The sequence below is a fragment of the Equus asinus genome, chromosome 19 (genome assembly GCF_041296235.1).
Source record: "Equus asinus isolate D_3611 breed Donkey chromosome 19, EquAss-T2T_v2, whole genome shotgun sequence".
NCBI lineage: Eukaryota > Metazoa > Chordata > Mammalia > Perissodactyla > Equidae > Equus > Equus asinus.
Genome location: NC_091808.1, coordinates 6976545 through 7002546, shown reverse-complemented (window position 1 = coordinate 7002546; position 26002 = coordinate 6976545). Strand labels below are relative to the sequence as shown.

General features: G+C 45.3%; 1 long non-coding RNA gene across 1 annotated transcript in view; it reads right to left on the bottom strand.

Annotated features, from left to right (window-relative positions):
• Positions 1-12847: 12847 nt before the first annotated feature.
• Positions 12848-26002, bottom strand: part of LOC123278517 (uncharacterized) — a 34044-nt gene continuing 20889 nt past the window's right edge. Inside the window, exon 3 of the long non-coding RNA XR_011495496.1 lies at positions 12848-13325. This is a non-coding gene — a long non-coding RNA (uncharacterized lncRNA). The remainder of the gene's footprint in view (positions 13326-26002) is intronic.

Below are 26002 nucleotides of genomic sequence, written 5' to 3'. Positions count from 1 at the left end.
AGTGACTTTAATCCTCTTCTCTGTGGATTTTCAGTATAACCTAAAATTTCTACAATAAACTGGATAATCTTGTAATCAAGAGAAGAAAAAAAAAGACGAACACTTGCCTGCCACAAGAAAATTATTTTCCTAAAAGAAATAAGAATCGTTTTTTGTTTTTTAAAGATTGGCACCTGAGCTAACAACTGTTGCCAATCTTTTCTTTTTTTTTTTTAATTGCTTTTTCTCCCCAAATCCCCCCAGTCTATAATTGTATATTTTAGTTGTGGGTCCTTCTAGTTGTGACATGTGGGATGCCTCCTCAGCATGGCCTGATGAGCAGTGCCATGTCCATGCCCAGGATCCAAACTGGTGAAACCCTGGGCCATGGAAGCGGAGCACATGAATATAACCACTTAGCCACGGGGCCGGCCCCCCAATTGCCTTTTTTTTTTTTAAGATTTTATTTTTTCCTTTTTCTCCCCAAAGCCCCCCAGTGCATAGTTGTATATTCTTCGTTGTGGGTCCTTCTAGTTGTGGCATGTGGGATGCTGCCTCAGCGTGGTTTGATGAGCAGTGCCATGTCCACGCCCAGGATTCAAACCAACGAAACACTGGGCCACCTGCAGCGGAGCGCGTGAACTTAACCGCTCAGCCACAGGGCCAGCCCCCAGAATTGCCTTTTTTTAAGCAAAAACCTTCCCTTTTACATTTTTCAGATTTGCAGAAAAGTACAGAAATAGTGTAATTATCACCTGTAAATTTTGGTCTAACAATTGCTGACATTTTGCCATTTTAAAAAATCTTTTCTTTTTGCTGCAGCATTTTAATGCAGATGCAGACATTTTCCTACATTTTTGTTATCTTACCTAATAAAATTAACAGTAACATTTATACATTTAAAACCTCCAATAATTATTTTGCCACATTTCTGTAATTTCTGGTGTGTTTAACCATTGCAATGTGATATAATGGAAGTTTCTTTTTTGCTTTTCTTTGATTTTGGAGGCACCTGGTAAAAGCAAGATGGAAAATGGGAGGGAATCTGTTTTGGGCATTACTCAGTGTGAGCTGGCTCTTAAATTCCGTCTCAGCAGTAAGCAGTTCCCAAAACACGGAGCCTGAAGGTTGAATCTCTGTGGTGGCTCCATGTTGGAACCCACGCATCTTGCTGCTAGGTACGGGGGTGGCTCAGCGTCTGCATATAAAAAGATTCATTTCAAATTTCTTGCTCTTTTGGAGGCCTGATGGGGAGGAACAAAGGTAGGCAGCAGCGGACAGGACTTGGCAGGACTGAGCATCCAATAAGTGGTAAGAGACAAGATTTGGGGGCACAGTTGCGTTCATGGAATAAATATGTCCAATGCTTATTAGGAACGGAAGCAAGTTAGCAATACCCTAGCCTTCTCACACAGCTTAAGCATGGCACAGGAGACAAGGCAGGATGCAGTTACGTCAGGGTCTCCTACTGACTGCATGAGCCGTTTATATCCTCCTGTTGATGTTGGGGGCGGGTGGGAGTAATCTTCTTTCTCTCTTTTCTCCTTCAGCTGCCCCTCCCAGCACTCTACGAAAGGTTTAACCTTTCCAGTTAAGGAATCATCTGCTGGATAAAAGATATTTTGCATCCACTAGCCGGAACCACCGTGTTTACCCCACTTCCCCCATACAAGCTCTCCAGAGAAACTCCTGAAAATGAAGAACTGAGCCCACCCGCTGTGCCTGCTGCCTGAGAGAGGCAGCCTATAAGCCATTCCACAAACCATTATAGATGGTCCAAGGGTTAGTCTCCATCCTCTGGTTTGTTTTAAATGGATGCTGACTTTCCATAGAATGAACAGTCCCTGGATGGACTAGTTACTGCCTTTGGGGGGCTGCTCCCTGGAATCGGGGTGGGGCACTTCCTCCATTGGACACAATCATTTTTCCTGTGTTTAGGATTTGGAGAAAGGCAAGTCTGGCTCATAGGATGGGGAGGCGGCCCTCTCAGTCCCAGGGCAAAGGAAGTAGCTTTTATGGCCACACTGGGGAGAGAGAAGTCACCCTGCCACCTCTCACAGCACCATCAAAGGAGATCTAATCAGGCTGCAGGAGGTTCAGGAAGTGGCTGGACTCAACGCCAGGCACGCGTCGCGTTTGAGATGCTGAGCTGGCCCCCAGCCAGGGTAAGCGGAGCAGCCTCATTGCAGAGGGATGAGTTAACGAGAACCATGGAAGGCCAGGCCTATGCCAGCCAGCTGTGAGAGCAGAGTGTCCAATTACCGTTAGAGTTTCAAAAGGGCTGAAGCACGACCCTAGACATAAGGGGCCATCTGAAATCCCAGGACAGGAGAAGGCTGCAGGTGGTACCCAGCCTCCTCCCCAAGCACACGAGGGCTGGGTGGTGGCTGCCAGACCACTCTGAAGCTCACAGGCTGGAGGTGGCAGGGCTCCCATGCTGTTCTCTGACCCGATTATGATGACAACAACTATTGGGCAGGGCTGAGCACGACATTCCAGAACATCTTAGTGGCCACAGCTGTGCAGCGAAGGGACCCCTTTGCCTGATTAGGCATTGGAAACACCAAAGTGGTTCCTCTCAGGGTGCTTGCCCCATACCTGCCCCCCCAACCCCACCCACACCGACAATCCTCCCCCTGTAGGAAGATAGACACTGACCCCTTCAGAACAGCGACACAATTAAACCCACAATTCTGGAGCCAGACTACTCGAGTTTAAGGCCCAACTTCCAAGACATACCGGCTGTGTGTAAACTTTACAAAGTTACTGTGTCGGCAGCTATGGCTCCGTAAAAAATACCTCCTTATTGAAAAATCCAAATGACACAGGAGAGTTGTTCGGAAGTAACTGGAAACACCGTTTAAAGCTAATTCACACAGCACTTGCTAAAATGCTCCTTATCTCTGAGCCATTTACCTTCAAACACACACACACATAGCTAATCACTAGTGTGCTTTGTTGACGTATGTTTCCCGGTGGTCAGAGTGCCACCAACTAGAGCCAGCCCCACGGGGTTCTCGTTCACTCTGCTCACGAGCATGAGCTCACTACGCGGCTAAACTCCATCCCTCAGCTCACTAAGTTTGTGGTAATTTGTCACACCAGCAATAAGAAAGCAAAACCCTGGGGCCGGCCTGGTGGGGCAGCGGTTAAGTGCGCCAGTTCCGCTTCGGCAGCCCGGGGTTCGCTGGTTTGGATCCCGGGTGCAGACATGGCACTACTTGGCAAGCCATGCTGTGGTAGGCGTCCCACATATAAAGTAGAGGAAGATGGGCATGGATGTGAGCTCAGGGCCAGTCTTCCTCAGCAAAAAGAGGAGGATTGGCAGCGGATGTTAGCTCAGGGCTAATCTTCAAAAAACAAAAAAAAGAAAGCAAAACCCTCTCCAACAGCCAGGATCAGCCAACACACTAGGTTGGAAATGGGATGGATAGACTGACTTGCAGTACAGTCCTGCTTCACTTAACAACAGGGACACATTCTGAGAAATGTGTCATTAGGAGATTTCATCGTTGTGCGAACATCAGAGTGCACTTACACAAACCCAGCTGGTGTAGCTACTACACACCAGGCTGTATGGTGCTAATCTTACGTGGACCACCGTTGTATATGCAGTCTGCCTATCACTGACCCAAACATTGTTACATGGAGCATGACCGTATTTAATTTTCTTCATTATAACTCACTGGGCAGCACAAATTTATTTTTTATTATCTGAGATCCGATTTAAATAACTAAATCTCTATCAGGCTGGTCTATTAGCACTCCCTAGGAGTACAGTGAATAAGGAAAATACGTAAAGATGTAAATATATAAAGTAAATATACATACATTTATCTTGCAACTCTCTCCACCTATTCATTTTTTGAAGGATGTTGCTAGGAGAGTAATTTACTCAAGAGAATGGCTCTTCAATGGTGGGATTTAAGCAGCATATCATGGTGAAGGAAAGATATTTTAGGTTAAGAGCCATCCTAGTGCCCCCCAAAATAATCCCCATTGGTTGAACCCTTGTGCAAGAAAACCCTGCACTGAGCAACATGTGATAAACGCTCAGTCTCATAAAAGGCTGCTGTGAGCAGTAGGACATGAAGCCCTTGTTGTCCCTGACCAGACTGATTTAGTAAGTGGATGAAAGGACAAGGAGGGCGGGGCCAGAGCTTAGCCATCTTCGAGGGTTCCTGCCCTCTTTTACTGTCTAGGCTCGGCCATATTGAAGGCTGCTAGAGGCAGAGGCCAGGTCTTCCCATCTCTTGGTCCACCGTGGACACAGTGTCATGTTCAGTCAGCCTGCAGGACGTGTTAGATGAGTTGATTTGTCTGATGAGTGAAGAGCCCAGCAGTTGGGACTCTCATTGGCCTTCTCTGAATCCTCTTATTGTAGGGGACTGGAATTGGCCACCCCAAGATATGTCTCTTTGGCATGAACACTATTTTGAGCTGGTTACTTTTAAAAACTGCAGACATGAGAGAAACTCTGAAAAGTAGAAGTTACCCTTTATAGGAGACATTTACCTTGTAAGGGAAATCTCCATCTGTAAAGGCGTCTCCCTCTCTGTACCAGGAAGAGGGGGATGACCTTATCCCTAAAAACTCTTATCAATGCACAAAGCAAGGACCTAAATCTGCATAATAACCTTACTCTTGTTTACTGTGCTTTTCTGGTAATTTCCCAGAACTGACTCCCCCCACCCCCAACGTCCTCCTTTGTCTTTAGCTGAACATGGTATTTAAGATGAGAACCTCTGCCATTTTCGCGAGTTGCTCAGTTTTCCTGGGTCTCTCCCATGTATACATGTTATAAAGTTTTGTTTAATTTTCTCCTGTTCTTCTGTCTCATGTGAATTTAATTGGTAGCCCAGCCAGAAGGACCTAGAGTGGGTAGAGGAAATGTCTTCCTCCCCTACATTATGTAAGCACAGTTTCTGTTGACATCCCAAAAACTCAGAGACGACTTTCCAGGTTCCCAGAGATTCCATGTCTTACAAGATGTGGGTATCTCCCCATTAAGTTAGACTGAACTTAGTTTTTCCTAAATAAATGACAAAGGCTTTGGTGCTATTTTGTATGTTAAAGGTGGATCTGACAAATGGAGTTTGTATTCTGAAGAATCACAGTATTGGAAAATTTTAATGATTTAAAAGAAGAGAAATCCAGATAGTTGAAATCCAGCCATTCCCAAGAAATACGAGGCTCATTGGGTTTCCACTCATTTCTGGATTTTTCTGCTATGTCTTCAGTTCTCCTTTTTGGAATCCATGGCCAAATCTGTCTCATCTTATCCCAAAAGTGCATTTGCCCAGAATTTCACCTCTCACCCTGTCCCTTCACTCTGGGGCCCTAATTTTCCCCTTCTCAGGATGCTGGGTGGCTCCAGCCAGGGAGAAACTGCTCACCAGATGCTCTGGGTCAACAGCTGGCAGTGCACGGGTCAGCCTGCCTTCCCACAGGCGGCGTGGCCAGGAGCCCAGCTCTCTAATCACATCTTGGCCTGACGATCAAAAGGTCTGGAGAGACCCGTCTTGCGTCCTTCAAAGTCTCAACTTTGAGGATAATTAGCAGGCCCTTTTCCTTGGAAAAGGGGTGGAAACCCTGCTCTGCGTGGTCATAGCCATAAGCAGGCCAGGGCTGTAATTTCCTCTGCCTCAGGGCTGCAAAGGCGCTGGCATGTGGTTCACACACCAGGCTGTGCCCAGAGGCACCAACCAGAGCCCTACAGCCCAGCGTTGTCCCTGGCACCACTTCCCCTGCAAAGGGCCTGCATCCCAGATAACGGCACGAGTGCTGGGATGAACTTGAGTCTGAGGAGCACCCGGGGAAAATGAGATTTTGGTCCTTGAGGTGTTTGTCACAAAACACCTGAGGCTTGATTAAAATGGCACATTGGTTGAGTCATTCTGGGAGCATGTCCACCGGGACAGTCAGGGGACAAGAGAGGGAGGAAGCTGAATTTGAAAACCATGGAGATATTAAGAGGCCACCGGGCCTGAGGGAGGCAGGGGTGCAGTGGCAAATAGTGCCAGCTCTGGACACAGACCCAGTGGGTTTAAAACCCACAGTACACCAGAGGTGGGACCCCAGGGAAGCGTGGTGACAGCCCAGGAGGGCTCCATCTTCTCATCTTACCCAGAATGGGAATCACCAGAATAGTCTCTGTCACGGGTTCATCCTGGGGATTAAATGAGACAGTGAGTATAAAGCCCCACTTAGCACAGAGCTGGCACCCAGGAAGTGCTGGGGAACTCGAGCTTATGTGAATCCTAATTTCTGTTTGCATATGGCCAGGCCAAGGAGGCCATGTGGTTCCAATCCTGAAGGCCCATGTTTTCCAAGTGGCCTCAGAATTGCTGGTGTGCTGGTTAAATGCAGATTCGGGGCTCCACCCTAGACCGGCTCAGTTGGCATCTCTGCAGTGAGATCTACAGATCCGTGTTCCTAAAAATCTTCCCGAGACATTCTGATTTACAGTAACATGTGAGAACCACAGTCTGGTCCGCATTCCTAGATCCAAAGCAAAGATGGAAAAATGAATACATGTTCTTGACATTTCCCCAACACTGACATGGTGCAGAGATGCTGGTCCCAAGGTCCCGGGTAGTGTCAGGGCAGAAAGAAGAGGGAGACGAGTCAGAATCTTCAAGTTATCCCTCAGGGACTTGTGTGGCCTGCCATGCACTGGTGCCCCCATGTGAGTAACGGTAGCTGGTCCCTCCCCTTCCCTCGATCTCATGGTTAAAACAAGTCATCCTCTGAGATGTCTCCCCAAACCTACCTTCCCACATAGCAATGAAAATTAAAGGAATCAACTCAAGTTGTTGAGTGTTTCCTAGAAGTTGGACCAAGAGATTTGCATACGTTATCCCACTTGATCCGCAGAGCTTTCTTATCCTAGTTTTTTAGATGAAGAACCTGAAGCTGTAACTGGGTCAAGGTCACACTAAATAGCCTTTGGTCAATGAAATGGGGTGGGGAACCGCAGTGCAGTGTTCTCCTAACCAAAGCAGCTTTTCTCTATAGCTCCCAGGGCATTTTAGCCACTCCTGAACAAGCAAACACTGCTTAGTCAGTGAAGGGCAAGCTCGTAAAAATGACAATGAGCGTGTTTCAGCCGTTTTCCCTCTTGTGTCATCACTTGTGCAAAAACAAATGACTTCCTGACTTACATCGAGTCCCTGTCTGGACATCAGTTCTTGCTTTTAATTCTCACAACAGCCCCACGAGAGCAGTCTACCATCATGCCCATTTTACAGATGAGGAAACTGAGACTGAGAGGACAGGGAGCGAGTGAGGAGTGGACGGGGACCGGAGCCCACTCTCAGCCCCAGTCTTACCGCCTTCCCCCAGGTTCTCTGGGCACCTGGCCATTTGCGATCCCACTGCCCCTCACCAGGACTCAGGCATAAAGTTGTCATGCTTCTCCAAGGACCTGGAGACATTCTCCATCCTTGATTTCTCATTGACCCCAAACAAATGCAAATCAAACAAATAAAAATCCCGGAAACACATCCTTTGCCCTTCTTTCTGACCATGTGCGTGTCTGAACGCCACGAAAGTCTAGAACTGCAGGGAGAAGGCTGGCAAGTTCTCCCAAGCTATGTCTGGGGGCTGGGAACTGCCCACTGATGAGCACCTGGGCCTGTTTCAGTCCTTCCCCTGTGTTTACACGGCCTAGGGGGATAGCGAGCCCGTTGAAACCTGTTCATCCACCAGGTGGGTGGGGCTTGTCCACAGCGGGGAGTAACTAGGGCTCTTGGGTTCCCAGCAGGGAACACCAGAGAGAACAGATTAGTCAGAGCTGGCTCCTGGGCCTTCTCAGGATCTCTCCCTTAGAAAGCCACTCTCCTGCCGGAAGAGAGTCAGAGAGGCAGAGGAAAGGAAGAGTTAGGGACCCGGGCCGTGAAGTCAGCGTGACCTGGTTCAAATCTCAAGTCTTCTATTTAATGGCTTAATGGCTGGGTGGCCTGAGGCTGGCTTTAACCCTCTTCCTCATTCTTTTCTATAAAATTTCGGGCGAGGTGGCAATAAAAATAAAATCACTTGCTTCTATGAGCGTTAAATGAGATGATGGCAGCCTGTGCCTAGCATGTTAGAAAGTAGTCTTGAATCGTACCTTTGTTTCTGGAGGTAGAGTTAGGAGAAACCGGGTACAAGAGACGGGTTGATGTAATTTCTTAGAAGCAGTTCATCCAGGACCTCTTCTCAATGGAAACAACAAATATCTATAGCATGAGTTGACCCATGTCCTCAGGCCTTTGACATTCTTAGAATTTAAGATCAATGTGGGCAATCCGATTGCTGAGTAAAAGAATGCCAGTGTTTAAATGTAACTCAACCACAGATTCTACAAGCCCAGGAGAGCATTAGAGGTTGAAACATCAGCGGGATTCTCATGAGAATGTTGGGAGCTCTGTGATTTGAGACTTCCCTTCTTCATTTCTGATCCATGGATGTCCATTTGGAAAGGATGTTAATATCATGGCATGTGTTCTGCACGCAAAACCATTCCAACCAAAGATAAACGTTCGGGGCCATTTTATTGTTCTGAAATACGCCTCAGTGACTGATTTCTTAATGATGGAATTGAACACTTGCAGTGTCAAAATCAAAACAACATATGGGGACTACATCGAGAATGGCCTCCTCTTCCTGCCATAGTTCATTGTCTTCTCATTTTGTGTTTCACATTCATTGGTTCCTTTGAAGATTTGAAATACACCCAGAACTCACAATTTAGCTCCCGCCTCTGGAAACGAAATCCAGTTGAATGCACCAGTTATTTGTTGAGAAACTAGTGTAGGAAGAGATGTTTTTCCACATTAACAATATGGCACAGGGTCAAGTACGCTCTTTTGAAAGAGCGACTATAGAGGGAAGGCAGTGAAACAATCCCAGAGTTTCCGCGTGGACATTGATCAAGTTAAACTCACTCAGAGCAGGAGGACCCGCCCCAATGACTTAACCTCTCCCTTCATGAGCTAAGTGTCTGCGGATGACAAGGGCAGGGCAGGGGACAGAGAACACCAGGCCAGGCAGTGCAGGGGCCACAAAGGCAATCCAAGGGGTTTTTCTTCTCTTCCAGTGGAATATTTTTGAAATGCTACTCAGGGTACATCCTGTTACTTCTCTGCATCAATCACGCAGTGATGCTCCATGGAAATGAGCAATAATTGCTTGACCTGGCCCCTGTCCCCCCCTGCCCCCATTTATCTCTGTCTCTCTCTCTCTTGCCCATCTTGTTCACTCTCCACAGTCTCTCTGGTCTTTCAGATCCCTCAACTTGCCCAGCTTCTCCCAGTCTTAGGAGCCTGTGATGTTAATTTTATGTGTCAGTTCCACTGAGCTAAGGGATGCCCAGATAGCTGGTAAAGCATTATTTCTGGGTGTGTCTGGGTAAGGGTGTTTCCAGAAGAGATTAGCAACTGAATTTTTAGACTGAGTAAAGAAGATAGCCTTCTGCAATGGGAGTGGGAATCAGCCGGTCAGAAGAGAATGAAAACAGGGAGGAAGGGCGAATTTGCTCTCTCTGATGGAACTGGGCTGTCCGTCTTCTCCTGCCCTTGGACAATAGCACTCCTGATTTTCAGGCCTTCAGACTCGAACTATACCACCAGCTTTCCTGGTTCTTATCTATCTATCTATCCATCTATCCATCTATCCATCTACCCATCTATCCATCCATCCATCCATCCATCCATCCATCCGTCTATCTATCTATCCATCTATCTATCATCTCCATCTATCTATCTGTCATCTCTCTGTCTATCATCTCTACCAATCTACCTGTCTATCTATCTATCTATCTATCTATCCATCTATCTATCTATCCATCTATCTATCTGTCATCTCTCTGTCTATCATCTCTATCAATCTATCTATCTATCTATCTATCTATCTATCTATCTATCAATCATCTATCTACCTATCTATATCATCTATCCTCTATTTCCTATCGCTTCTGTTTCTCTGGAGAGCCCTGACTAATACAGGGCCTTTGCGTCCCTTCCACCTGAGCCTCTCCCTGCATTTGCCATTACTGTGGCTCTTTGCTGAGATGCTGCTCAAGATCTTGGCAAGTCCCCAAATGTACAAATGCAGTCACATCCTTTCCCTGGGCTCCCGTGTGTGAGAGGCCGAGGGGAGAGGGCAAAGGCTGAGTGGTGATGAGGGAAGCGGGGGAGAACGGCGTTCTAGGCGGCTGGATCAGCCCATTCCCGAGCACAGTCGGCCCCGGCTCTCTGTCTTCATGAAGGCCCTCCCCGCAGGATGTCGCACGCTGTCCTTCTTTTCATTCCAGCCTTGACTGCGTGTCAGCTCCTGGGAGAGACCTTGCAGCTGAAGCAGTCTCTCTCCCCAGTGACACCCCACTGCCCTGTCTGCTTGTCTTCTCTCTTGTCTCTGAGCGCCGCTCACTCTCTGAAGCCACCTGCAGGGGCTGTGTACAGACGGCCGAGCCACCTGGCTCCAGAGCAGCTCTCTGAGTGCACAGCCCAGCTCCCCTGCTTGCTTGCAATGTGGCTTTGGACAAGCAGCATAACCTCTCTGTGCCTCAGTGTGCTCACGTGCAAAATTGGAGAGATAATAGAAGCATCTAATTTATGGGGTTATTGTGAAGATTTAAAGGAATAAGACATGAGAAGCACCAGTCAGATGATGAACACTCAGGAAACACCCACTACTACAGCTCGGTGAGGGGCGCAGGAGAACATACCTCTCTCCCTTCCTCACACTAGCACACGCATTTCTCTTTCTTCTCCTCTGTTCAGTTCCTTCTCTTTCTGAAGCAACTTGGGATATTAGAAAGAATGTAACTTGCATCCAATCTCTGCAGCTTACTAATGGGTAACTTAATCCTTTCTGAACCTCACTTTCCACAATTCTACAATGGGAACAATAATCTTTCTCTCATAGTTCTGTTGGTAGAATAAAGTAACTCTTTTCTTTTCTATTCTTTTCTTTTCTTTTCTTTTGGTGGGGAAGATTGGCCCTGAGCTAACATCTGTTGACAACCTTCCTCTTTTTGCTTGAGGAAGATGGTCCCTGAGCTAACATTTGTGTCAATCTTCCTCTACTTTGTATGTGGGACACAGCCACAGCATGGCTTGATGAGCAGTGTGTAGGTCCACGCCTGGGATCTGAACCTGTGTACCCCAGGCTGCCAAAGCAGAGCACACGAACTTAACCACTGTGCCATCGGGCCAGCCCCTGAAGTAACACATACTTTTGACTACCTACCAAGGGCTTTACTACCTCTTAAATTAAAAGATATGTTAAATCTGATAAATGTCAGTCCTTCTGACAGTTGGTATGTGAAGTGGTGCTATCAATTCAGTTGTTTAAGAAAAAGGAGAGCCTTGCTTTTTGGGTGAAACTAGATATGATATCTCATTTCTAATAAAACTCTTAAAAATGTTGAGAATTCCCTCTTAATATCTCCATAAAAGTCTGGTTCCATTTTCATTGTCCTCTGCATCTGAAATTGTTTTGTATTTATTTTCATTAGGATATGTTTTTTAAATTGCATAATTATTCGTGATAAAACTGCATTGTTTACTGCATCTTTCATGAAAATGGTCTATCATTTGAGGTAAGACAAACTTCTGTAGACCTAACAATTATTATACTATGATTAGCCCAGTTTCTGAGGAAAAAGAGCCTCCTGATTTGCAGATAAATCAATTTGCAAAAGAACCTTTGGAATCTGACCCTTCTGAAAACTCGCCCGTGTAAGGAATTCGATTTCAATTTCTTCTCTGAAGTTCTGTCAATCCTTTTAATCAACTGGGTTGGTTTGAGGTGATTTCTCACAAGAAAATGACCAGCGATCACCTCTAACACTACAGTGGATTCCAGAAGCAGTTACCAACATGGCGACACTGCTCTTAGCCTGTGGAAGCCCGTCTGCTGCATTTCTTTGACTCTAAGGGGCTTCTGTGAGGGCTTAGCTCTGGTGGGGGTGAGGAGCCTCTCTGATATTCACGCTGAATGTTTAAACAGCAACCGAGGCAAGGAAAAGTTAAGAGCTTGACCGGACACAGGGGAATCCCGACACAAAGGGAGGAAGTTTGAACACAATAAGAAATGAAATGGAGTTCCACGGAGAGGAAGCAGGGAGCTACACTGTGTGGAGGTAGAGCCCAGAAAAGAAACGGCTCTGCTTTTGCCCCCAACAGCTGGAGAAGTTGCACAGCATCCAGACAGCTGAGGGGGACAGTGGTACCTGCCACTCCTCTAAGAGCGACCAGGCGATGGAATGACTTGAAGGCTTGATCAGTCCAAACCTGTGTGCTCTGCTGAATGCAAGGAGGGCGGGGACTCCTGGAAGATCTAAACTGAGAGCTTCAGGGTGCAGGCTCCACCAATGACACCTTCACGAATGGATGTGTGACTTTCGTCACAGCACCAGTTGGTGTTGGAGCCCGACTGACGGCTTAACCACTTCTTAGCTCCGTTCCCTGGACAATGGCCCCGTTCCTCAGTCTCAGGGTGGAATACCAGAAGTGCCTACTTTGTACAGAGCTTGTAAGGAATATGTCAGATATGAATGAATAATACTTCGTGCTAGATAAATGTCAGCGCGACTATGATGAAGACTGCTGACTATGCACTCACTGCGTGCGGGAATTTGGAGAGGGGTGGGGCACATGGGAGAACGACCTAGGGGCATCTTGAGGACCTTACCCCCAGTCAAAGTGATAAGTGACAGCGGGGTGTGCCACTCTCAAGGGGACACCTAGAAAGGACAGAGTAAACATTTCCAGAAGGTGGTACGATTCAACCCAGCACATGAGTTAGGAGTTTTGGGATGGAGACAAGTAGGAGAAATAGCGTATATGAACACTTAACTTATGACAAAGATGGCACTCTAGAGCAGTGGGAAAAAGGTAATCTTTATGATAAACTATTCCAGGACAACTGGATATTCACATAAGACAACATATTAAGCTGGGACATAATACAAGTCATAAACTTGGATAATCTGGACCAAAAGGGAATTCACATCACTCTGCTGAAAACTACTTACCTTCCGTCTCACTTTTAGGCATGTACCCGAAGGAAATGCTTACACATGCGTTACAAGAGATGGACACAAGAGTGTTGTATCAGCTTTACTCATGAGAGCCGTCAACTGGAGTCAATACAACCGTCCATCGACCATACAGTGGATGAATAAATTGTGGTATATTCATAGGATGGAATATGGCAAGCTCTGTCTTGTTGCTGATGCTTTGTGACAAGTCTTGCTATCCAGTAACATTAAGGCCTCCGACTTCATCTTCTTCAAGATTGTCTTAGTTATTCTTGGCCTTTTGAGTTCCATACAAATTTTAGAATCCCCTTTTCAGTTTCTGAAAAAGTCAAGTGAAAGAACGCAAACGAATCATCCCGTGCAGCTCCCTTTATATAAAGGCCCCCCAAATGGGCAGAATTAAATTACAGAGGCCAGAGACACAAGTTTAGAGAAACAACTACAGAGGTGAGGATGCCATTGCCTTAAAAGTCGGAACAGCAGTTACCTTTGGGGAGAGGCAGAAGGTGGTGAGTGACTGGGGAGCCCGTGGAAGCCCGTCTGCAGCATTTCTTTGTGTCTAAGGGGCTTCTGTGAGGGCTTAGCTCTGATGGGGGTGAGGAGCCTCTCCTGATTTTCACACTGAATGTTTAAACAGCAACGGAGGCAAGGAAAAGTTAAGAGCTTGACTGGTCTGGTCAAGAGTCTGGTGGGGATCTTCTCCCTAATGTCATTGGTGGTTGCAAGAGTGTTCACTTTGTGATGATTCACTGAGCTGCACATTTTCATTTTGTGTCTTTTCCTCTAAACGTGTTTTGTTTAACAATAACGTTTTTTGTTTGTTTGTTTGTTTTGAGGAAGATTAGCCCTGAGCTAACATCTGCTGCCAGGCCTCCTCTATTTGCTGAGGAAGACTGGCCCTGAGCTAATAACATCCATGCCCATCTTCCTCTATTTTACATGTGGGACGCCTACCACAGCATGGCGTGCCAAGCGGTGCCATGTCCGCACCGGGGATCTGAACCGGTGAACCCCGGGCTGCCAAAGTGGAACATGCAAATTTAACCACTGCACCACCAGGCCGGACCCTTAACAATAACGTTTTTAATCTGTCCAGATAAAATTAAGAAGTTCTGTCCCACAACAGGAACCATAATAAAGTAATAAACTGTAGAGGAAGATATTTGTAAAACATATAACTAAGTGATTACCGTGCAGAATAAATAATGAACTATAAATCCATTAGCAACATATAGGCATACATATGTGTGTGTATACATATACAGGAATATACATATATCTACATGCACACTTATAATACATGTAAATTGGACAAAATCATGGCCAGTCATGACAGCAGAAGAAAGTGTAACTGATAAATAAATACATGAAAGCATGCGCAATACTATTAAGTGTCAGAGAAATACAAATTATAACCACAGTGAGGTATCATTTTACACTCCACAGTTCGACAAAATTAAGAAGTCTGATAACAGAGGAAAGCGTGGCTGCTTGGAGAAATGGCTCATCTGTGTACGGGGCAGGTAAATGAGTCTGGAACATCGTGTCATGCCAAAGAGTCAGGAGTTATGAAAGACAAGAGTGGAGACTCAAGGACTCAGCCAGCTTGAGGAGGTTCCTGTCTGCCTAAGAGGCAACCATCTGGGCTTTGATAGAAATAATGACTAAATAGATTAATACTCAGCAAAGGTGTATTCCTAACGATGCCCCCAAAAGCTAATTGATCCTCACTGGAGGATGTCTTGAGTATTGCATAATAATTTTTCAGTAATAAGCATATGTGGCATTAATTGGGTGGATCAACCACAGGAGGCAGAGAGTAGAGACAGCAACAGCATGCCCTGGGGAATCGAGACTCGTGTCTTGTCAAGGCGAGGGGGCTGGCTTTGAGCTGGCCTCTAAAGGATGGAATGAAATTCCTCATGAGGGTCGGGAGGGAGGCATGAGCCCTGGGCAGACAGACCAAATGCCAGAGGCAGGAAAAGGAGCCGTGAACCCGTGCGGGGCCCAGCAGAGTCTAGTTCTCTGCGGTGCAGTAGACATAAGGGAATTTTAAGAGAAGCAGCAGAAGCCACAGTATAAGGAGCCCTGAATGACAGTGTGAGGAGATGGGTTTAAATGGGGTCCTCGAAGATCACTTCTGCCCTTGGCCTGGGACAGCGACTCTGACTGGGCCAGCGCTGGAGCCTTTCCTAGAGCGGCCTTTACCAACAGTGTAAGTGGGCACTGTCATGACCACCGCTGGCTCCCATCCACCCAGCCCCAAGCACAATCTCTCCTGCTTCAATTTACCCCCCTTAGAAGACAACCTCGGTCTCTGATTTACCCCCACAGGAGACGGTTGGAACAAATGGGGCTTCTAAAGGGGCTTCTCAATCATCTTTAGATTTCAAGATAAAAAGTCAAAGGCTCTTCAAAGCCATTTTAGCAATAAAGTGAGAAAGTCAGACAGACCAGGCTGGGGCTCCTGCTCAGCCACGGAGTCACCAGCTTGGCGCCTTGGGGGGGCACTTCCCCTCCTAAGCGTCAATGTCCATTGTTGTGAAAATCTGAGCAAACGCCTGTGAAGCACCTGGGAACGTGGGGGCTCAGAAAAGGGGCTGAGAAACCTGAGTCCATGCACCCCCGGGGCCGGCCAGATGCTCAGCCCGAGGATCCCAGCCTCCCCTGGAACCTGGCCCTTGTTCTCTAAGTTCGCTGTTATCCATCATGTTTATCTTCTACTTTCAAAGCTCCTCATCCAGGGATGTCTCCCTCTGACCCCCAGGTCGGGGCTAAGAGGTGAACACATTCCTGTCGGCTGCTCTGCATAGCTGGCATTCTTTCTCTGAAGCGCCTGTTCCGGACAGGAGTATAATTGTCACCGCTCAATTATATGTGAGAGTGCCCAACAAAACTTGATTTTTTAAAATCTGACTCTGTATCACTTTGTTGCTATGGCTGATGGGTAAATGGAAGGATTCAACCCACACGTTCTCATGGATTCTAGACATTAACTTTTTACTTTCCAATTAAGACTGATCATCTTTTTCCTAGTTGATTCCACTCTTATATCTATATGTGTTGTGTATCGCTCATGCTGACTCCAGTTAGTTAAGAATCTAATTTAAACAGCACAAGAAATCCAGGCATTGCGATAAATGGTTAAAATTATTTTCTCAAAACATCAAAATGCCTTCTAAAAATGATTGTCACCCACAATAAATGTATATGATTCAATCACCCAGGAGAATAAGAAAAAAGAAGACATCATACTTTCTCCTCTTATTTAAATGATTTTCCAGTCTCTTAGCCTAAAAACATTCAGCGAGTGTCCAATATGCACTGAAGCTCTCACTAGGATTTTCAATTTAGCAAGTCATTTTTTTCTAAGCCTTTGTGTTGTATTTCAAATAGACTTCACCGTCTACCGCCCACTCCTGAATCAGGTTTTCAAGTTGAAGCTCTGGGACCAAAATGCAAATGCAAATAATGATGTTGTAATTTATCGGGGCAGTGAAGTAACTGATTTCAACATCACCCTCACTTCTCAGGGAAACCTGGCCTCTCCGGGGTTCTCAGGACCTCATCGTTTGATGAGTTGCATCTCCATGGTACGAGAGGTTTGCCTCTTTAGGCGCAGTTATTAGAAAATTTAAGCCATGGTGATGCGAATTTTCCTAAGATGTAACGGAAAGCTTCCTGTCTTTCTTAAATGAGCGTGCTGGACATAACTGAACTACTCTCCGTGTGTTTTAACAAAGCCCCCCCCCCAGCTATGTGGTCTTGGGTCTCTGTTTTCCTTCAGAGGCTTGACGTAACTAATCCCTAAGGCATTTGCAGATCGAAGATGCAAAAATCCTCTGAGGTTCCCCGATGACTGATGATCAGGACTCCCAGGGAGCTTTCAAAAAAGACACATTTCTAGAGCTGACAACCACCTACTGAATTTGGATCTCTGTCTGGGGGGAGGGCCCAGGAACTGCGTTTGCATCATCGTCCCAGGTGCTCCTCACATTCCTGGAGTTTGGGAGGCAGAGGGTGAGGATGCCAGTCATTCCACAGCAGACCATCTGACCGCTGAATCCTGAACCCACTTGCATTCTAAACGGGCGGATAGACATAAACAAAGCCAGGAGGAAACCTGTTAAACAGAGACAATATGCAATTCTTTCTCTCTGTGGACAGACGGAATGGGCTCTGTCTGTAGGAGGAGATGCCCGCAGCCCTCTGCTGACTCATTTGCATTGTGATGCTCCCTGGGCAAAGCTGGTGAGAGGTTTTTCCATTGTCACCTCTTTTTAGGGGAGGAGGAGTGGGGTGGAGGGGTCCAACGCCTAGTATTTTCACAATAAGAAGGAAAGGCAAAGAGGAAACAGTACCATATAAAAAGAACAAGCCTAAAAGCTTCTGTTCTCTAAGGTGGGAGAAGGAAGTGGGTAGAGGTGGGGCACTTTCCAGGAAACGGTAGGAAGAGAAGCAGTTTCTGACAATCTAATGGGAGAAGAGCTTATCCCCAAAGGGAGGCATACCCCAAACCCTCGTTAGTAGCCAGAGAAGTCATTGCGTGTGAATTTTGTCTAAATTGCTGGCTTCCTGCGGAGTAGTCAGATCTTATGACAAGTCCAAGGATAACCTCCTAGACAGTCTGAGAGCATCACGCGTAGAGATGAACTGTTCGGGGAAAGAAACGTGAGATGTGGCACAGTGGGCGACAATGAACCATAGAGGGCTATCCCAGTTTGTCCACAAGCTGCCCGGGGCACACCCAAAGCTGCACGTCAAAAAGTCTATGAAGACAAGGAGACGGAGAGTGATGTAACCTAACCCTTTGGCAGCATCTTCTGTCTCAGAGAACCAGCACCAGCAGAAGAGACAGATGGGAGCTGATCGGCTGCATCTATGGATTAATTAGTACTGTACGTTGGACCCCATTCAAATGGAAGGCTGCCGAAATGTCACAACAATATTGGGCAGCTAATTCGATAAATGGTTTACACGGTACACCAAGCATGCTAATGTGGATGTGGATGGCCAACTTGTCCTATCCCTGTCCATTTATGCCTGGAATGGTTTAATTTAGGATCAGAATAAGAGAAAAAGAAACCTAAAGAATCACAAAGCCCTGGGCTTTACAAGAACAATAAATTCAAAGTTGCAGTATAGGTTTTACAGCCGATTGAAAAATTGTACATGCAACCAAGTTTGTCCTCTGTTGGTGGAATAGTTCCAGGTGTGCAAGGACTCAAATAATGAACCTCTGGCTATGGACTTACAGACAAATGATCACAGAAGACTCAAAAATAAGAACTCAGGATTGACGAAAAGGTAGTTTGAAAGGACTGACAATGTGCGTTGATACCAAATAAATATCTGTAAATGTTTTACTTCGATTACACAATAAACAGAAGTTGTCTTTGGCATAGGTTTTCTGTATTATTAAAAAATAAAATCCAAAACAAGTAAAGAAGACAAAAACAATTTTTAAAAGAAGTTTATAACCCCAGATCACAATAATGTGGCAAACCTGTTGCTTAACTTTTTATATTCCATAAAGAACAGTCAAATTCTTATTTTCTTCGTGACTTAGATAAGTGGAATTGTATGGGTTCAAGAATGGTTTTGAAAGGTCTATTCCCTTCTGATAGAATTGAACAAGTCACATAGATTTTCCATCTCACTGTAGACTATAATGGCGAAGAAAAGCCAGTCTGTATAGTAACTAGGGAGAAAGGGCTCTTAAAACCCAGAGGAACAGACCAAATGGTGGTTTATGGGCAACGCCCGGTAACACTGAGTCCTGACATTTTATAAATTAGAAGCGTTAGAATTAAGAACTTTTCTAAATGAGAGTCAATCTATGCCTACCTTTATGATAAGGTCTCTGTCTGACATTTAGATCTGTAGCTAGCAAGCTGTGCTGATATTGCCCACAACCATCACCCATCTTATCTATGTCAGAGCCCACAGGAAGCAACGAATACTTGTCTTCTTTGTCTCATGAGATACATCCTGTAATGAAGAAGGAGGCAAGGGCTGGGGAGTGCAACACACGTTATGAACATTTCTGTAAGCAATGAAACAATATCCATGGTTACCAAATTGTTTGTTTCACCATTACTTTTTTTTTTTTTTTTTTTGCTGAGGAAGATTAGCCCCGAGCTAACATCTGTTGCCAATCTTCCTGTTTTTGCTTGAGGAAGATCAGCCCTGAGCTAACATCTGTGCCAGTCTTCTTCTATTTTGTATCTGGGTCAACACCACAGCTTGGCTGATGAGTGGTGTAGGTCTGTGCCCAGGCAGCCGAAGCAGAGAGTGCTGAGCTTAACCACTAGGCCATGGGGCTGGCCCTCCCCATTACTTTTTGAACATCACCTTTGGGCTCTAGAAAGATCCTGCTCCATATGAACAAGCATTGTTTGCCATAAGACAGCCAATAATCAAGCAACCAAACAAACAACAAAAATGTCAGATAGTGAGAGGGGCTACAAAGAGAGCTAACATGAGGCAGTGTGATAGGGTGTGGTGCTAACTGGGTGGTGAAGGAGAAATTCTGAGCAGACGGCATTTAGTTGAATTCTAAAGAACAAGTGTCAGCCAAGGAAAGATGGAGAGAAGAGCATTCCAGGCAGAGAGAAGAGCTAACGCAAAGGCCCCTTGGAGAGAAAGCTTGCCTTGGAGGAAGAGCCGTGGAAGGCCACAGAGACCACAGCATAGAGGGTGACTCCGAGAGGCAGGCAGAGGCCAGGTAAGCTGGACGGGAGTTTGGATTTTGCTTCTGTTATGTAGCTCCATCAGAGAAGTTTAAGCAGAGGACTGTCATAATCTAATTCCAATGCTTCAAAATTCACTAAAATGTGGAGAGCACATTTTCGTGGGCGTGGGAGGCAGCAGCGGAACGAAGGAGGCTAGGTACAAGCCACTTCAGCATGCCAGATGGGAAAGGACTGTGCTTCCGACCAGGATCGAAGTCATGGAGATAGAAGTAGGCGAGTTTGCGTATGTTTGGAAGGCAAAGATAGTAGGACTGGCTGATGAACTGAATATGTGGAGTGAGAAAGAGAGGTGACCAAATACAGAGGAAGGGGGCATTTGGATGGGTGGGAATCGGGAGCTGTTTTGGCCGTGTTGAGTTTGAGATTGCAATGGGACAGTCATGGGACGCATCAAGTATGCAGTCAGACTTGTGGGTCTGGAGTTGTGGGGAGATGTCAGAGCTGGAGACAGGACATGTGGAAGTCATTGGGCTGTCGACACATTTCAAAGTCCTGACACAAGACGAGGCCACCAAGGATAAGGGTGAAGAGAGAAATGAGTCCAGGACAGAATTCTAGATCAGGTGAACATTCTGAGGGTGAGTCGAGGAAATGGGACCCTGTGTGGAAACCAAGAAGCAACAGCCAGTGAGGGGAAAGCAAGACCAGGAAAGTACAATGAGAAAGAAGCCAAGACAAGGAAGCTTTTGGAGACGTGAAGTGGCCTGTCTGTCATTTGCTGCTGAGAGGCCAAACCGATGGTGAAGGAAAATTTACAACATCATCACTCATTTGAAGAAGATAAAAATCTGCGGAGTCTACATTTTGTCATTTAATCATAAGATGAGGTTGATATCCATTCAGTCTTTGAAAGAACACATCCCTGTTTCCTTTATTAATTTTACCTGCCACATGGGGATTTGAAAAAACTGGAAAAGTGCTCCAAATTGAAATAAAAATACTTTCTTTAAAAGTCCACTTTCCTAACCATTCTGATGGGTATGAGGGGTTATCTCATTATAGTTTTGATTTGCATTTCTTTAAGAATTAGTGACATTGAACGTCTTTTCATGAGCCTGTTGGCCATCTGTATATATTCTTCACAAAAATGTCTGTTCATATCCTCTGCCCATTTTTAGGTTGGGGTGTTTGTTTTTTGTTGTTGAGTTACTTCTGGGTATTTTCCCAAAAAAACACAAAAACATTAATTTGAAAAGATATATGCAACCCCACATTCATTGCAGCATTATTGATAATAACCAAGAATTGGAAGCAACCCAAGTGCCCATCAATGGATGAACAGATAAAGAAGACGTGGTATATGTATATATATATATATATATATATATACACACACACACAATGGAATACTATTTGGCCATAAAAAAGAAGAAATGGTGCCATTTGTGACAACATGGATGGATCTTGAGGGTATTACGCTAAACAAAATGGCAGATCTAGAAAGATAATTACTGTATGATTTTACTCATATGTGGAAGATAAACAAACAAACACGTAGATACAGAGAACAGATTGGTGGTTACCAGAGGAAAAGGGGATGGGGAGAGAATGAAAGGGGTAAAGGGGCACATATGTATGGTGACGGATGGAAACTAGACTTTTGGTGGTGAACACGATGCAGTCTATGCAGAAGCTGAAATATAATGATGCACACCTGAAATTTACACAATCTTATAAACCAATGTGACCTCAACTAAGAAAAAAGTTCACTTCAAAGATTAGAAAAACCAAGTTCTTATCCCCCCATAGTTTACACACCCACACACGTCTTTAAATAGATGCTATGATTACTCACATGTTTACAAAGTATTTCACATCTTGATAAAATCAACATGGTGTGATTTATCTACAGGCAGATTTGGAAAGGGTGTGATAAAAAAATCTGAGTAGACCCGTGAGACTGTGTTCCCGCATCCCCCCGCATCTGAACAGCATCTCTGTTGTAAAATGGCCAGTGAATGGCTGGGGCGGCTGCTCTTGGGTTGGCCACAGGAGTGAGCCTGGCAGACCACGTGGCCTCTACTGGCTATTCTGCGATGTGAGCTGAGCAAAAAGCCTCAAGTACAGGGCTGCCACACCTGCCAAGCTGATGAGTTTGCCGGGAGCTTTTCTTCTTACCCCTCTGACCTGCTTTATCTTTTAGACAACCGGTAAGCTCAGTGGGGAAATTCTCAAGTTTCCGTATCAAGCACAGCATCATTTGTGACATTAATGTCAAGTGTAGAATAATGCTCACACAGCCGACATCCCTCACAACCGACAACCCTCAAAGGTTGAGAAAGCCTTTAACCTTTGTCTCTGCATGCCTTGTGTATTCCACCAACACCCACCCCACAGCATCGGCATAAAAATGAATCACGTTGGTTGAATGTCTGAGTTCATTTATTTAAATCGGATGTACCCAAATGACAAAATTGTTTCTCAATAAATGAAATAGTAAAATGCAAAAGAGTGAAATGGCATCATTAAGAGTGAGGATAATAGGAATGAAGACAATTATAAGCAAACTTTGGGCATTTTTCTTCTGTGGAAAATGTTAATGTTGTCTGCGAGCATTAGAAAATATATTTGCAACAGTTGCAGCATTTCACAAAGTACTTATGCTCCTGGCCATATATAGACTGCTCACAGGGACATTGCTGGGGCCATGTGTCTATGGCTTCAAGAAATGAGATGTGGGGCCTCAACAAGAAGCCGGTCCAGCTGTCGAGGGCTGTTGAATGGCAGATTTCATTACACATCAAAAAACACGTTTCCAGAAATTCATCAAGCAGAGTGGACAGTGACCACAACACAATTAATACAGATAAAACAGCTTTATATACAAGAAGGCCTATCATAATGTCGTTTACAATGGCGGAAACAATAAAAACAGGGAAATGGCTAAATAAATTATGGCATAGCTCTATGTTGGAATATCATGCAGACAGATGATTTTTAGACTATCTTAAGTTATGGGAAAACACCCATATATAATAATGCATACTTTGTTTAAAAAGAACAAGAAGACAGCTGAATACAAAGACAGTAGGAAATTTACCAACAGGGTAACAAATGTTATTTCAAAATAAAGGGACTGTCGATGATGCTCTTCTTCATCCTTTTCTGAATTTTCTAAAATTTCAATAATGAAAATACATTTTATAGAGTAAATCAGATTACGTCACCTTGGGATGGCTTCCTGCTGCAGGTGAAGAACACATTCCAAGCTCAGAAAAGCGCGGGGTAAGTGCCACCCCTGCCTGCTTTCCTCTCGTCTCTGAACACCCTCCTTTCCCCACCAGCCACCGGTCTCCTTTCTCCAATGAGGCTAGCTCCGTCATGCACAGAGGCCACGCACGTGCTGTTCTCTCTGCGTGGACCAATGTCTCTGCACCTTCCTCCACCCCTCCCTCCAACACGTTTGGCTGACTGGCTTCCTCTTATCCTTAAACTCCTTCCAGGAACCTCTCTGGACCACCTAATCTGAAAGAGCCCCTGTCCGTGGTCTCCAAGCCCCCCTCGCACGTCATAATCACACATTTGTCTGTGTGCTCCCTTGTCTAAAGTCTCTTGCCAACTGTTAGTTCCCCATGGGCAGGCCCCTGGTTCGTTTTTTCATCCCTGTAGTCAGTACATGGCATCATGTCTGGCGGACAGCAAGTGTTCTAAACAGATTTGTTGAATGAATTACATGTATGAAAAGTAAAGCAATAAATATATATTTTTTAATTTATTTATTTTGAGGAAGGTTAGCCCTGAGCTAACATCTGCCGCCAATCCTCCTCTTCTATTGCTGAGGACGACTGGCCCTGAGCTAACATCCGTGCCCATCTTCCTCTACTTTATATGTGGGACACCTGCCACAGCTTGACAAGTGGTGCCATGTCCACACCCGGGATCTGAACCGGTGAACCCCAGGCCACCGAAGCCGAACTGTGTCACCGGGCCGGCCCAATAAATATATTTTTAAATGCACTTTTATTTTAAAGTAGTTTTAGATTTATGGAAAAATTGCCAAGAAACACAGAGAATTCCCATTTACTCCACCCCCAGTCTCCCCTATTGTTAGCATCTTATATTACTATGATTTATTTATCACAACTGATGAACCAATATTGATACATTATTATTAACTAAAGGCCATACCTTATTCAGATTTCCTTAGTTTTAACCCTTTTTTTTTTTTGGTCCCAGGATCATAGTCGTGTCTCCTTAAGCTTTTCTGGACTGTGAGGGTTTCTCAAACTTTCCTTATTTTTGATGACCTTGATAGTTTTGAGGAGTACTGGTCAAGCATTTTATAGAATGACCTTCCATTGAGGTTTGTCTGACGTTCTTCTCATGGATAACTAGGCTTAAATGTAATTTTAAGATTGAAAATGTCCTTGGATAGTGTATTAGAATTCCGCAGAGAAACAGCATCAGTAGGCTGTGCATATATGTATATAGTTAGAGATTTATTTTCAAGACTTGGCTCATGTGATTGTGGGCGCTGGCTAGTTTGAAATCTGCAGGGCAGGCCTGCAGTCTGTAGACTTGGGGAAGAATTGATATTGCAGCTCAAATCCCTTCTTCCCTGGGGGACCTCAGTCTGTTTCTTATGGGCCTTCAACTGATTGGATGAGGCCCACCCACATTAGGGAGTGTCATCTGCCTTACTCAAAGACTGCTGATTTAAATATTAATCTCATCTGAAAAACTACCTTCATAGCAACATCTAGACTGGTGTTTGACCAAACATCCGGGCACCATAGCCTAGCCAAGTGGACAGATAAAATTAACCCTCACAGATAGAAAGACCCAATCACCTCTGACGGGATAGGTCCCTAGAAGTTTGGCCCCAAACCAGGGAGAAGGCAGGGGTCACAGGCTGGCAGGAAGGTTCAGCAGGAGCAACAGCTGCCTTGCTGCCAACCTGGAACCCCAAGCCTGTGGCCCCCCGTTAAACTGTTCCTTGTTAACTGCAAATCAAACACAACTTCAGCCTAATTGCAATGCAGAGGTTGCAAGGAGAGAATTTTTAGAGAGCATTTTTTTTTCCCTGGGAAAAGGTTAGAATCTGAGTTGATGGAAATATAACTTCAGAAAATAGAGTCTCTTTAGCTGAAGGGGAGACATGCAAACGAAGGGCTCAGGGTGAAGCTAGGAGGTTCCCTGGGCCGTCCTGTGTCCTGCACGAGATCTTACAGAGGCAATTCCACCTGTGTTTCCTGATCATTTCCTGCAGGGTCCCTGGAGCTGCTCTCCCTCTGGGGATGCCTGAGCAGTGATAATCGCCCGGCCTTGCATCGATAGGGAACATGCGAGCTTTCAGATGGCTTTCACAAGCATGATTTCACTCTACTTTTTACATGATCACCCTAGGAATATTCATACGCAGGTGGTCCCCAAGAAGGAAGGCTCAACTATGAAACAAACATTATACCAGCGGGATGAGCTTGATTGCAAATAAGGGCAAACCCTAGCTTGAAATGGCTTAAGCACTAAGGACATTATTTTTCTCTCATAAAATGAAGTCCAGAGGTAGAGCGGTCCAGAAGGTTCCAGGAGAGCTAGTCTCCTGGTCCAGTAGCTTATGCAACATCCTGGCAAGGAAGTCCTGCCCAGCACGGATGCGACACCCTGGATCATGTCCAGTTGGACCACTCAGCTCTTCTTTCAGGACAGACTCAAACTTCAGTCATTTGGACCTATTCAGCCAGTAGTGGTCAAGAGCAGAGAGACCACAGGAGGAGAGCAGTAAGCAGAAGTCAGGAGGTGGACAAATGAGACAGCATTTCATGGGTAGCAGGATGTGCAGAAGGGCAGACAGGAGAGTGCCGAGTAATCAAAATGGAATTGTATTCAAGCAGCGAGCAGGAGACATGGACCTGTGGAGTTTCATGATAACTAGATTATGAGAGCCAATTGTGAGCCTCTATGTCCATCAATATGTATGAGGCCCAAGTGATTTCAACAGGGTGCTATGGAAGCATTTGTACTGGCTTCCTTTTTTCTACCTGTAGACATCATGAAGATAAACAAGTTGAATACTATTAACTATGGCAACCTATGCCTTACTGTCTCCACTCCTAGAAATCAGATAGAGCCCGGCCAACACAGCAGCACATGGCCTTGATACTAGGATGAAAACATGACAAAGGCTTCCACTGGTATATGTGGAATGAATGAGTAAGACAACGACATATTTCCCCAAGCTTCAGCTGGGTGTACTTTTCATGTGAATATTACCCATAAAGTTTAAGGGCCAGTCATGTTG